Source organism: Haliotis rubra, unplaced genomic scaffold (genome assembly GCF_003918875.1).
Source record: "Haliotis rubra isolate DU_JTF1 unplaced genomic scaffold, ASM391887v1 Scf618, whole genome shotgun sequence".
Taxonomy (NCBI): domain Eukaryota; kingdom Metazoa; phylum Mollusca; class Gastropoda; order Lepetellida; family Haliotidae; genus Haliotis; species Haliotis rubra.
The window spans coordinates 240,570-254,780 of NW_025767322.1; the positions used below are offsets into that span (position 1 = coordinate 240,570).

The window sequence follows — 14,211 nt, forward strand, 5'->3', positions numbered from 1 at the left end:
TCAGCAGGAAACGTTACAAGTTATTTGTTGAGGGTACGCGTACCAACCTGAAGAAGTATACGTTAGTTCTTACACGAGAAACCGAGAACAACCGTGCTTTTCGTGAATGGAGTCAGGCGTCCTGTCGGCACGCGATTTTTCCCGCCAGATCTATTCTTAGCGATGCATGCAATACGACAACGCGCACGCCTACGCCATCTGCTCCAGGTGGCAACACGACCGCGTCCCAGCACGTGCAGCTGGGACCAGACACGTCATTGAAAACATTCCTGTACCCGACAGCATCCTAAAACATTAACACTGCGACAAGAAAACGCCGTGACAGTGGCCGCACTTCATTGTATCTGCAGACGACGACACAATAGCAGCTTCTTAAAGAGCTGACTGTAGTCCCGGCACGTGCTCGACGCTCGCGCAGTGTTGACATTTATTAGTGAAGTTCAATGAACCCTTCATGATTGAATTGCGACGCAAACGCTGGTACCCGGCTTTGTTAAGAGAGTTCAGTAACGGAATCTTTCGGTGAAACCATTTAACCGCCCGTATGCGGCAAATATAATTCCAGTCTTTGATGTTGTTTAGGCCAGATGCCAGCGTGAGATGTGAAGCTGAGATTGAACATCTGGAAATACAACAATATAAATGAAGCGAAATAACGGCTTTGCGGCAAGAGGCTTTTAGTGTTGTCTTCACACAGAATGTCTCATAGAATACACTAGCAGAGACATTAACACAGCGGTGTTGTTGACATCACACGGTGGCTTTGTAAAACAGTCAACACTAACGCTTACTCCCCGAATATATGTAATTTTGATAAAAACAAATAATTCCATTAACACTGTCAATCTACCTCAATGAGATAGGACAATGGGAACCTGAGGAAACCCGTACTTGCTTCACTAATAGATTTAGCATTGCGGAAAGGGCTGGGATTAAGGGGAAATAATGTGGTTGAGTGACTGTCAGACAGACTAGATGCAGCCTTGACTAGATACAGCCTTGTGTAGACTCATTGATAAATAGCAAAACCATTAAATTTCTTTACAGAATACATTAACTGAAACAAGTTGATACTGTGGTGAATCGGCTGGTATAATTTGTATACTGTTTTGGGCGGAATCGCAAAGCTCTTAAAAAAGACTAATAACGATGTGCTTGTACACATCTGCCGTTCATGTTGTGCTGAAACCTAAGGTTGGGGAAATGCATTTACATTTACTATGTCAGTGGGCAAGAATAATGTGCTCTTTCTGAAGCCATCAATTTTCGGTCTTTCTCAGGCCTTTTCAGTAGCTTGTCTGAAGTTACAATAGGATGACTCTCAGTGTCCCATCGCATCTGTCGTCCTCAAATCCAAGGCTTCAATTAATCAGTACTCACTGGACAATCGGCATAAACTACTGATATGCAGCTGGGGCCAAAATACGCTGATCTCGTGCCCTGATCGAGTACAACATATATTTCTGGTGCGGATGCTACGGGTCCGTAATAACACACATCACACACAAACATACAACCAGACATCTTAGATTTATTAAACTCGTGTTTAGGGCCCATGTGACAATCCAGCCCCAAATGATGAATGGTGGAAGCGTGGTCATCTCTATGAATACCCCAATGCGAGATTTTGATTGCGTGAGACATCAGCCCTGAACAGGAGTAAGGCGACAGTGTGTGCTGATAACAAAGAACGGTTATAGAGCCGCCCCTTCACTGAGTGATGGCCTTGTCCAACAGGTGCTTCTGCGTCCAGCCTATTACCCTCGCCACTGACCCCAGTCCCCAGCCACCTAAACACCTGTCGAGTGCGGTGTCTCCGAAAATTGCGAAGGGGTATTTTAAGAGTGGTCTGTAGCGTGTCTTTACAGTTAACTGTGCTTGGAATTTAGAATAAGAATGTTACCAAATTTCGTTTTGTGAGAATACTCGCTGACATCATTTAATTTTCTTTGCAGTCAGACTATGTGTTCCCTAAATTCATTGTTTCAACCGTTCTCCTTATTTGTCTGTTTATTACATCATGTTATAACGGTTCAAAAGACATATATCCAGTAAATCAACAATCCAACCAAGCGTTAATATCACTGGATCACTTAGGACTACTTGCCATCCAACCATACGTTATATCACTGGATCACTTAGGACGACTTGCCATCCAACCAAACGTTATATCACTGGATCACTTAGGACTACTTGCCATCCAACCAAACGTTATATCACTGGATCACATAGGACGACTTGCCATCCAACCAAACGTTATATCACTGGAACACATAGGACGACTTGCCATCCACCCAAACGTTATATCACTGGATCACTTAGGGTGACTGGTTATCCAACCAAGCGTTATATCAATGGATCACTTAGGACGACTTGCCATCCACCCAAACGTTATATCACTGGATCACTTAGGACTACTTGCCATCCAACCAAGCGTTATATCAATGGATCACTTAGGACGACTTGCCACCCAACCAAGCGTTAATATCACTGGATCACTTAGGGCGACTTGCCATCCAACCAAACGTTATATCACTGGATCACATAGGATGACTGGCCATCCAACCAAGCGTTATATCACTGGATCACATAGGACGACTGGCCATCCAACCAAGCGTTATATCACTGGATCACATAGGATGATTGGCCGTATAACCAAGCGTTATATCACTGGATCACACTACTGGCCATCCAGCCAAACGTTATATCACAGGATTATATAGGACGACTGGAAATAGTGTGGTACCACAGGATGATATAGGATGACTGGCTATCCAGCCAAGCGTTATATCGTTATATATATATAGACCCAAACTTGCCGCTTGAGTTATAGTTCCGAGCCAAAAAAGTCGAGATGATTTGTATTCATATAGTCAAAACGAAATATGCAAAAACGTTTTAAATAAAACACAGAAAACTGTTTGTCTTGATAAAATGACAAAAGTTTTTTTAAGGGGCTATCGCTCTTGCTGTAAAACACTAACTAACAATATAAAATTAATATGGGTTTCGGGTAAACTGCACCTGTACAATCTGTGGCACAGCGGATCGAATCTGCTAGACTGACGCTTAGTCTCTGAATATATATAATTTTGATTGAAATATATAAGTCCTTTAAAATTGAACAGGACCCCATGTGAGATGGGACAACCTGAGGAAATCTGGACATAGCTCCTTTATGCTTTAACATTGCAGAAAGGACAGGGCGGAAAGAAAATAATGCAGTTCGGGGACTGTGAGACAGATCACGAATCTGTGTGTATGTAGAGTTGACACTGGGTAAATAGGACTCCCGCTCCTGTTAGCTCTCCCAGTTTACCCTAGACTATTTACCCAGGTTTACCCGGATATCAGAGGTCAGTGGCCAGTGTTGTATATTCCGAACAATGTCTCAATCTCCATAGATGCGTGATATTATTAGAGAACATATTGTGTGTGTGTGTGTGTGTGTGTGTGTGTGTGTGTGTGTGTGTGTGTGTGTGTGTGTGTGTGTGTGTGTGTGTGTGTGTGTGTGGGGAGACAACTCTTTCCCATATCGCGGGAGGGTTACGGTAAGTGATAAAACTGTTGAAATCATGAACACTTACTGATGGCAAAGGCTCCTCGAAATGATCTTTTTGACAACAAATAAATTCTGTTCCCTGCTGTATTAACCTTATATAGAAAACCCCAGAAATGTTCAACATACATTCCTCATAGAGATTCAAATAGGGAAAAAGAAAGTTCAGCTCGTTGCGAGTGTTGACAAGGATATTCTTCATCCTGGTATTCTATGACATCACAGCAAGAGACGCGAGCCCTCATTTACGTCAAACATTTGCGTAACAGTTGGTGACCTAGAATAGAGGAAGAAGAAGAAGAAGAAATGTTCATTTTTGTGTCACACCTAAAAAATATGGAACGCTTCACGAATTTGGGTGTCACCTTGCGCAAAGGCCATGCTAATCTTCTCTGTATCGTTCCAATTTTAGTACATGTACTGCGGTAGCAATAGAGGTGTCATACCGCAAGCACAGTTGATAAGTATGAGGCTGTTAGGGTTTAAAGTGTTAACTAGGACTATTTCCAAGGAAAGATAACTATGAATTTCCAAACATGGCTACTCCTAGAAAACGCCAATTAGTTTATAATACAACACGAAAGACACTTTAACTAAGTTTGTGATGTCGTTAACCAAATACCAGTAACAAGATCATTTATAACCACGGAAATAATAATGAAAATCGATAATCGCTAAGAAACTATTTGACCTCATTTCACTTTTTACAACGCGCGATTTGATTGGTTTGCCACGATTGTTGGCAATAATGGCGTACTATACAGGGTTCGCGTCTTCTTGTAGGTCACGGAAGGAGGCGAGAAGTTACGAATGAGTCAAGAATATTACATTTATGTTTACTTGTATGTGTATACTGCTATCGTCTACCTTTAAGTTATGTCACAAGCTTGTTTCAGCTCACCATGGCGATTTCCTTCCTGTATATGACACACAGTACATGGGAGAGATCGTTAGGCTGTCCCTTGAGGGTCTCTTCACCCCTCCGTCACAGTAACGACCCCTTCCCAACTGACCCCGTGCCGGTATGGTAGTCTACAGCGTGAAGGTGCGTCTCATGTAGACGAATATTTAGTAAAAAAAAATGAAGTTTTCCCATTATAGGCTATGGGGGTGGGGTGGGGGTGGGTGTCACCTGACTCGCTGCGCGTGAATGATGTGTTTCACGCTTTTTCACACTCTATGGTCGCTAAGACCACGCCATTGGCGTGTGTATAGCACACCTGCAAGCTGAAACTAATCAGCACACTCACAATGTTTACCAATTATGTGGGTGTCACGTTTCTTATTTCGTTGAGTATATGACTCCTATTAAGTATACATCCATTAACGTGACTGGGAGATTAACACAACAGCAACGTGGACCATGTTCGTGCATTTCAATGATCGCATGCAACACCATTAATTAATCTAAGAAAGAGGTTTCATTTTGGTTTAATCTAAAACAAGATGATTCACGTCTGTAGGTCCATAACTGCATAAGTAGTCATAATGAAACTGTGGACCAATTAACACATAGCACTGGGAATGTAATGACGCGGATTTAGGAGGCCATTTGCATCGTGTAAATGAAATATGTTGAAAAAGAAATATGTTGAAAAGTTTATTTTAACCCCAGGATGTCAACTAGTATATACAAAGTCTCTGCGGCGCTTCCGATACATTTCTTCAACTGATTTTTTATGTCTAGTATCCTTTGATATTTTTTCACGAAACATATTGTTTCTAAGTTGTTTTGAAGTTGTTGCTAAGAGACATACTAGTAATGACCAGCGTATAGTGTGTCTTGTGCCTGCATGTTCCACGACTAGAGTTGTGTCTTGCTTCTTAGACTATGGTCGTCTGAAGGTCATCATTTCAACAAGTATCAGTTGAGATGTTACAGTAATGACATATTTGGATATCTTCAAGATGTATGGAAATAATGAAGGCATGGTAAACATGTTCCTAGTATTTTGTTTGTTGTTTTGTGTCACCTTCAGCAATATTCCAGCAATACGACAGTGGTCTGTAGATAACAGGAGCGAACCATCTAGCGGTTGTTGCCATGAGTATCAGTGTGCTCGACTGGGCTACATACATGAACCAAGTCAGCGAGCATTCCTGAAGATCATTTAGCTTAGAGCTGTATAAGTTCCGGTTATAGTGATTTATAGCTAAAACACATGGAATTATTACGGCCCTCCTATTATCAGAAACTTGCGGGCCGCTGCAAATGATATTGGACCGCTCAACCTTAACGACGGGCCACTATCAGTTCTGTTGTCAAGTGACGTCATAGTGGGTGCGTCGGTTCATTCGACATTGGCTTTGGACTGGCAGATATTCTGGGTCAAACAAGTCAAAGCAACCCGAATTCCCGCTTTAAATAGCTGTAATATTGGCTTTCTTGCTGGTGCTAACCTTGGTCACATGCAACCAAAAAATCAAACATAATTAAAACACAATTATCACTGCTTCATGACATATAATATGCATTGCTGATTATGAAAAAACAAATAAACAAAATTATAAGCGTATAATCGCAAATCAAAAGTGCAATATTTTGTACTTGGGTTTACCTCCCTCGAAACGAAGCAGCCGGGATACCGAACCCAGTCAGAGCGGGTGGGTGTGCACTCAAGTGTAACGGCTGGTTCATTAGCAGATGCCGCCTTCACGGCTTATTGTGTGTGTGTGTATATATAGAGATGTTGGGTTTTGTAAATACATGCTCATTTTTTGTGTATAACATTTTGCAATCAACAGACATCATAACATGTCATGTGTTCAAGTATCACTCCTGCCTGTCTGTGTAATTACATAATGCGATAGAGACCGAACTCGGGCCATAAATCAATGCGTTTTGTTTATGGTGTATAGCCTGATTGGTGTTAAGTTCAAATTGCATGTGGTCAGTGATAGCAGTTGTGTATTGAATATTGTCATTAGCAGACAGGCAGGCAGACACACAGGTGTCAATAAAACAATGACATTGCTTTTAAGTATCGAACTGAGAAAGTGACTCGGTGAGAAGAACGTGTGGTGAAATAGACAAATGAAATTATATAAACAGTTTATTTACTGTCATAACATATAAAAAGGTCGCGCCTGTGAGATATCAACAAAACATTATGAAAATAGCTCACACCAAAGCCTTCACCGAGTATTCACCAGACAGCCAGCTTCCAAGTTGCGCGAACATATTTCACTGCGCACATGCTATGAACGCAGCCCAGCTGTTGAAACCCGTATTCCCCAGAAAAGTCTGGGGAAAATTAGTGAAACGTTTGAACTCCGATTTCGCGCGTTTTTTTTCATCGCGTTATTTTTCAACTTTATAAGTTGAATTTGCATTTTTGACGCTTTGTTTCGGTAAGTCCATACCGAAAGGTATCAGAATCTGCAAAGTTGTGTTTTACGTTGCATGTGACCTTTAACAATTGCACTATTAACGTTGTTGTTGGACCAACACCGAACACTGACATAGTTTGACATGTTGCAGACTATGGTCTTGTCAAAGGCCAAGGTCGAATATCGTCACTTTCTGTTGTGACGTCACTTGAATTTTTCGATGACGTAATTGTATTCGGGCAGTTAACCCCGTCAGAAGTTGGTTTTGAGTAAACTTACAGTCAAATTCCTTCATTGTTTCCTTTTCCCTTTCAACACAAATTCCATGTATTTTAACAATAATAACGGTAATGCTATTTTTGAGGGCATTATCATTTGCAGAAGCCCTCGGATTTTCCCATTCGTCGGGCAGTTAATGGAAGATCGCGGACTTCTGCAAATGATAATGCCCTCAAAAATAGCATTACCCTTATATTATTTCATGTAATTTCAATGGTAAAAAACGTGAAAATTCAAAGAGTTCGCCAACACAACAGCAGCCTTTATTGTTGTGTTTATGTCTACTCGAGCCCACAAGATGCCCTCAAAGTCAGTACATGTACTTTGTATGGCCATCATTGGCAGCAATTACTGCTCGGCACCGTCTCGGCACAGACTGGATAAGTTGACGCAAGCTAGTGAGCAACCCGGATGTTGCCCGGTCCTTGGCTTGGGTGGTAACCTTTGGACGGCCGCTTCTCGGGCTATCTTGGGCGGATATAGACTGCAGGAAACGATCCCAAATGCGAGATATGGTGCTCTGATGAACGTTGAAATGTCGGGCAACTGCAGACTGCGACTCCCCAGCTTCATGGCGGTCTATGGCGGATGTTTTGATAAGCGACATGAGATTTCCTCTTTTTCAGGCAAACACGAATGACAAAATTAAACACAACATTTGCCTTTTTATAGTGATCGATACCGCATGTTTTTCCGGTTACTTGCACGTGCATCTTGCTTTGCATGTTTTCTTGGTGACGCTTTTGGCGAATATTTCTTCAAACGCTTCTAAAACAAGAAGGCGGGTGTGTGTGTGTGTGTGTGTGTGTGTGTGTGTGTGTGTGTGTGTGTGTGTGTGTGTGTGTGTGAGAGATAGAGAGAGATAATTGCCGCGTATTGGCGCTGAAGCTGTTTACAATCACACAAAGATGATGGAAAGAAATAGTATATTTATTTTGTTTTTGCTGCACAGGAGTCCAATATTCTCAAAAGCACCTATGCGTTTATTTTTTTGAAGAGTGTAACACTATAACGGGAAAAGAGCTCTAAAGCGGTAAAGTCTGATATTTAATACTTCTGAATATGGGCTGTCCCGATCGTCTACATTGTATAGACGAATTTAATCTGGCATCTCGGTTACTAATCCAAATAAGATGGAGACGCCCTATTGACTGAAACCGACTCTCTCTGAGGTACAACTGTTCTATGTCACAGGGCCTAACAGCTGTATGTGGGCCCAACACTCAGGATATCCATGTATTACCACACCCGACTGAGTCAACGAAAGAAATATGCTGCATGACTGCATTGATATATTGATATTCATTAAATATGCATGCACATCTCACATGTACGGTATTATTGTGTTTTATTTACAAAATATGTGTAGCCTCTTTCTGTCAACGCATCATTCAGCTGGAGCTCTCATAAGATACCTTACTGCAGTTGAAATGAAGACAGCTCCCCTTGTCCTCCCGTTGTTAATCCGACACATCAGCTATTCAACAACCAAGACAAGCACCTGTTGGTGCGACCGCCTTTTCCCGCCATTTACAGTACACGGGGACAGGTGGCCTTTAATCGGGGTCAGCTGTGCAGGGTCACATGAGAGCAGTCTGTCCCCAGCTTCCATATACAGGTTCAGGGGCCCAATCAGCGTGAACGGAGCGTCTTAAAAAGTTACTTAGAGAGTCATTCTACCATTTTCGAAGACTAACGCTCAGTCTCTGAATATATATAAGTGTGATATGAACAAATCATTCCTTTTAATCTGAAAAGGAGCCCCAGTGACAGGGGAGATGGCCCTGAGGAAATCTAGACTTGCTTCATTCAGGACTTTAGCATTGCAGTATTTTTTAAAGGCCTGGATGATGATGAAAATAATGTTGTTCATCGACTGTGACACAGACTACTGTTTACAATATGTGCGTGCGTGCGTGCGTGCGTGCGTGTGTGCGTGAGTGCTTGCTTGTTTGTTTGTTTGTTTGTTTATTTGTTAGTTTATTTGTTTGTTTGTTTGTTTATTTGTTTGTTTTATGGTGTAAACCAGTCAGTTAACGGGCAGCGTGTACTAGATATGTGTTTTTGTGTTTCCACACAGCCAGTCAAGTGGGCATGTGCTTGATCAAGCTACCCTAATATATTCCACCCCACATCCCCTTCTCGACGCTCCCGGCCTGTAATCCCATTCTCAGCTCTTTCAGGGACTTTGACTTTCTGAAACTAGATGATTATACAGTGAGTCATTTTGTCGGGCAGTATACATGGCATTGCCTGGTATTACAGATTCAGTCCCATGTGTGGCTGTATTGACAATGTTACAGAGTAGAAATCACTGTACCTGCCAGTACTGGCTATACCATAGCTGGTGTTACAGAATAGAAATCACTGTACCTGCCACTACTGGCTATACCATAGCTGGTGTTACAGAGTAGAAATCACTGTACCTGCCACTACTGGCTATACCATAGCTGGTGTTACAGAGTATATGTCACTATACCTGACAGTACTGACTATACCATAGCTGATGTTACAGAGTATATGTCACTATAACTGACAGTACTGGCTATACCATAGCTGATGTTACAGAGTATATGTCACTATACCTGACAGTACTGGCTATACCATAGCTGATGTTACAGCGTAGAAATCACTGTACCTGCCACTACTGGCTATACCATAGCTGGTGTTACAGAGTATATGTCACTATACTTGACTATACCATAGCTGGTGTTACAGAGTATATGTCACTATACTTGATTATACCATAGCTGGTGTCACTATACCTGACAGTACTGACTATACCATAGCTGGTGTTACAGAGTATATGCCACTATACCTGACAGAACTGACTATACCATAGCTGGTGTTACAGAGTATATGTCACTATACTTGACTATACCATAGCTGGTGTTACAGAGTATATGTCACTATACTTGATTATACCATAGCTGGTGTTACAGAGTATATGTTACTATACTTGATTATACCATAGCTGGTGTTACAGAGTATATGTCACTATACTTGATTATACCATAGCTGGTGTTACAGAGTATATGTCACTATACCTGACAGAACTGACTATACCATTGCTGGTGTTACAGAGTATATGTCACTATACCTGACAGTACTGACTATACCATAGCTGGTGTTACAGAGTATATGTCACTATACCTGACAGAACTGACTATACCATAGCTGGTGTTACAAAGTATATGTCACTATACTTGACTATACCATAGCTGGTGTTACAGAGTATATGTCACTATACTTGATTATACCATAGCTGGTGTTACAGAGTATATGTCACTATACCTGACAGAACTGACTATACCATAGCTAGTGTTACAGAGTATATGTCATTGTACCTGACAGTACCTGATGAATACCATAGCTGATGACAGACTATATGTCACTATACCTGACAGTACTGACTATACCATAGCTGGTGTTACAGAGTATATGTCACTATACCTGACTATACCATAGCTGGTGGTACAGAGTATTATTCTGAAACTGTAGTTGATATTGGTAACGGTCATAAAAGGAGGAACGATGAGTTTGTTCATTGTAAACAACTGTATTCTAGCTATATGAATACCTAGAGAAGAGGACCCATTGCTCTATCACTGTGGGTCCTCGTGTTGGCAGAACACCCCTATTTACAACTGTATTCTAGCTATATGAATACCTAGAGAAGAGGACCCATTGCTCTATCACTGTGGGTCCTCGTGTTGGCAGAACACCCTTATTTACAACAGTATACGTCTGATATTGGTCTGTATTATCAGTAGTTTGTAAAAGCCGTTTGATGAAGGATGTCACGTTCAGGGTGTACCTGTCCTTGTACCACGATCAACATTCTTCCCCAACTGTGCTGTATGCTAAACACTCCACCAAGCCCACATCGAGGGCAGACGCATGATCTGTATACAAGCACAGAAGTATGTAGACGTGGGAGAAATATGCACCCTTGTAGTTTGAGAGGGTTATCTCAAGCATGGCGTCAAACGCAAGACTCCAGAAACATTGAAACAATTCAAACTGTCGAGCAAGAAATCACACACTTGATGTTTGTATTTGACCAACAAATTACAGAAGTTAGTAAGATGAAAACTGTCGCCCAAACACTGCATGCAAACTTAAGTCCCCAATACACAACTGTGGTACCCTTATTAAATACATCAACATCAAATAGCCATGTTCATATAAACATGTTTTTAATAAATGTATACATTAAACTGACAAATCCGTTATCTGATGGAAAATTACATTGAGGAAGCATTTTAGCACAATAATGGCCTCGGATCAAGGTTGTCGTGGTGACCTGTCAGCCTTGACCTCGATTGATGACGAGATAGGACAGACTCATACGTATACTGAGAGCCAGTTTTGTGTTGACATCCAACACCGGTCATGCTTGAGCAATACTGAAGGAATGTCTTACTATTTGACTACCCGCTACACCCTCCCCGCTGCTGGGAAGACCTTTGTGCACATGCTGTACCGAGGATAATTACACGACCGTCTTAATTGTAATGCACTGACTTCGCAGTTCCCACGAAGCTATATAGCTAACCTTTATACGTTTCATCGCAACCTCGTTTCCCAGAGATTCGTGATATCAACACAACGAAATACTTCAAAGTGCACTACATGCATGGAAAATAGTGCTTGCAGTTTGGTTCAGCCGATGAGTAGATGTGTCACATGTCTGTTTTGACATTTAAAACGACAATTATAACAACATATCTATGTGGCATTTGAGAAACATGCAGCACTATCAATGAACCCTTTAATGACATTCTTGAAGTTGACAAGAATGGTACAACTCTCAAGCTGCGTGGTACTCCATCATAGTTGTATGTTTTATTAGAAGTAGACATACTAGTAATCATTGGCTTAGATACACACAGAGACATGTATATAGATGCTTTATACATGTGCTAGCATCTGTGCTGAACCATCGCATAAGAGTGAGTGAGTTTAGTTTTCCTCCACACTCAGCAATATTCCAGCTATATGGCGGCGGTCTGTAAATAATCGAGCCTGGACCAAACAAACCAGTGATCAACAGCATGAGCATCGATCTACGCAACTGGGAACCGATGACATGTGTCAACCAAGCCAGCGAGCCTGACCACTCGATCCCGTTAGTATCCTCTTACGACAAGCATGGGTTACTGAAGACCAATTCTAATCCGGATATCTTCACGGGTCCATGGCATTAGAAAGAATGGTAAATGAATTGAAATCCTTAATTTATCTCTGTTTTATATTGTCAGCTGATGTATAAAGCATTTACCTCCGATAAAATACCATTACGTTTAAATAACACATTTCATACTTGTGCCCCATACATAAACCTGAGCATATGTTGTCAGACAGTCACTCTATAGTGAGCTTCAGTACCGACTCTCTTGCAGGCCATCCACATATCCTTGAAGATGAAGGCGCTTGACATTCCGATTTCAGCTTCAAAAAGGGGTTGGTGCAAGTATTGAAATATACAGAACAATAAAATCCATGAGCCAATTCTGTTTTCATTGATACCACAGCTTCTATACAGATATTTCATGATTCCTGAAAACGTCGACATAGGTTGAAATACATTTACTAGGCGGGTGATCCAGCAGATGAACCTCGTCAGACGTCATGGTCGTAAAGTAGAAGAGGACATGTTCGTTTAGCTAAAGCATACATTTTAGTCACATGGAAAGAATATATACGCTGGATTGTCCGAACTCTGTCAGTCTTAGCTGACGGTGGTCAAAGATTCAAATCACACACAGACAAAGTTTCTGTTGAGATTTACTGCATATCTTGTGCAGTAATCAGCCTGGGGGTCGCTACATCGTTAAGCCTATAGATGTGCCACAGTTAAAACTGTTTGTGTACCACTGTACACAAATCGGCCGAATTAACGCAATTAAGGGGATATAGCCCGGAGAGGGGACAGGAGGCCGACAGGGGGCGTTGATGCAATCTCCGGACATGGTTTGTGACAGTTTCCTGTGGTCAACAATGACTGCAAGGTCAGTCACTGACCTAGGCATTTCTCCCGTTCACTCATGCATGCAGGAGCAGTCGTCGCACAAATCACACGATTTTCAGTTTTTCATGCAAATATATATATTTTTTAACGAACCATATTTGTAAATAAAATAGATACTATCAGTAAATAACTGATAAATAAATCTGATATCATAATTCTTTTATATCGAAGTCGGATGTATATTAAATATTTTGTTACAGAGAAAACCTTGAAGTCATACCTGATACAGACAACATGCATTCGTTTATAGTACATGGAAGCGTGAATAACTAAATGTAAAATTAAATGTGTCTACGATCTTATAACTTCACATATTGTATTGGAATTGAATCATTCATCTAGAGTAATACACAAACATACCCACACTATATAGTATAATAGCACGTCCATCTCCCGGCAAACGCGTTTATTGCATGTGGACAGCAATGATAACATACATTTCATTGATGTGTATCTACCAAGCTAAATACTATTTACGGGCAAATATATACTTATGCTCATATGTGTACGTAGTTGCATAACACGGTGTAATCTGCAGGAGATACAACTGGGTATATGTGGTTATCGTTTACTGACTGACCGCAGGCGATGTTTAGGTCAGGCGAACACAAAGGCGCTGGATCGGCAAAATGCTGACACCCTGCGACACCCTGAACTACGTGAGGCTCGACGAATATACTTTTTGTTTATAACGAGATTCATTTAACTGGATAAACAACGTATAACATATTATATTGAAATATGTTATGTTTGTTGTATGCATCGTCCATATCAACATGCCATTATAAACAATATGTCACCATAATTATATATATGGTGTTCGTTAATGAAAATGAATATGAGCAGGCAAGAGCTATAGATATTCATACCATACATAGAAATATAGATACATATACGTTTCAAAGCTTTTGTATGTCAGGCGCAAGCGGGAATGTGTAAAGTTTATGAATAGTCATACATTTATATTAAAAACAAATGATTTTAATTCAAGAAATACAGCACCGCTCCC

At 41.1% G+C, this 14,211-nt stretch overlaps 1 non-coding gene across 1 annotated transcript; it reads right to left on the minus strand.

Moving 5' to 3' along the window:
* Positions 1-3,889: 3,889 nt before the first annotated feature.
* On the minus strand, positions 3,890-3,991 carry LOC124256116. The gene has a single exon (XR_006892828.1). It is a non-coding gene; the product is annotated as a U6 spliceosomal RNA (small nuclear RNA).
* Positions 3,992-14,211: the final 10,220 nt, after the last annotated feature.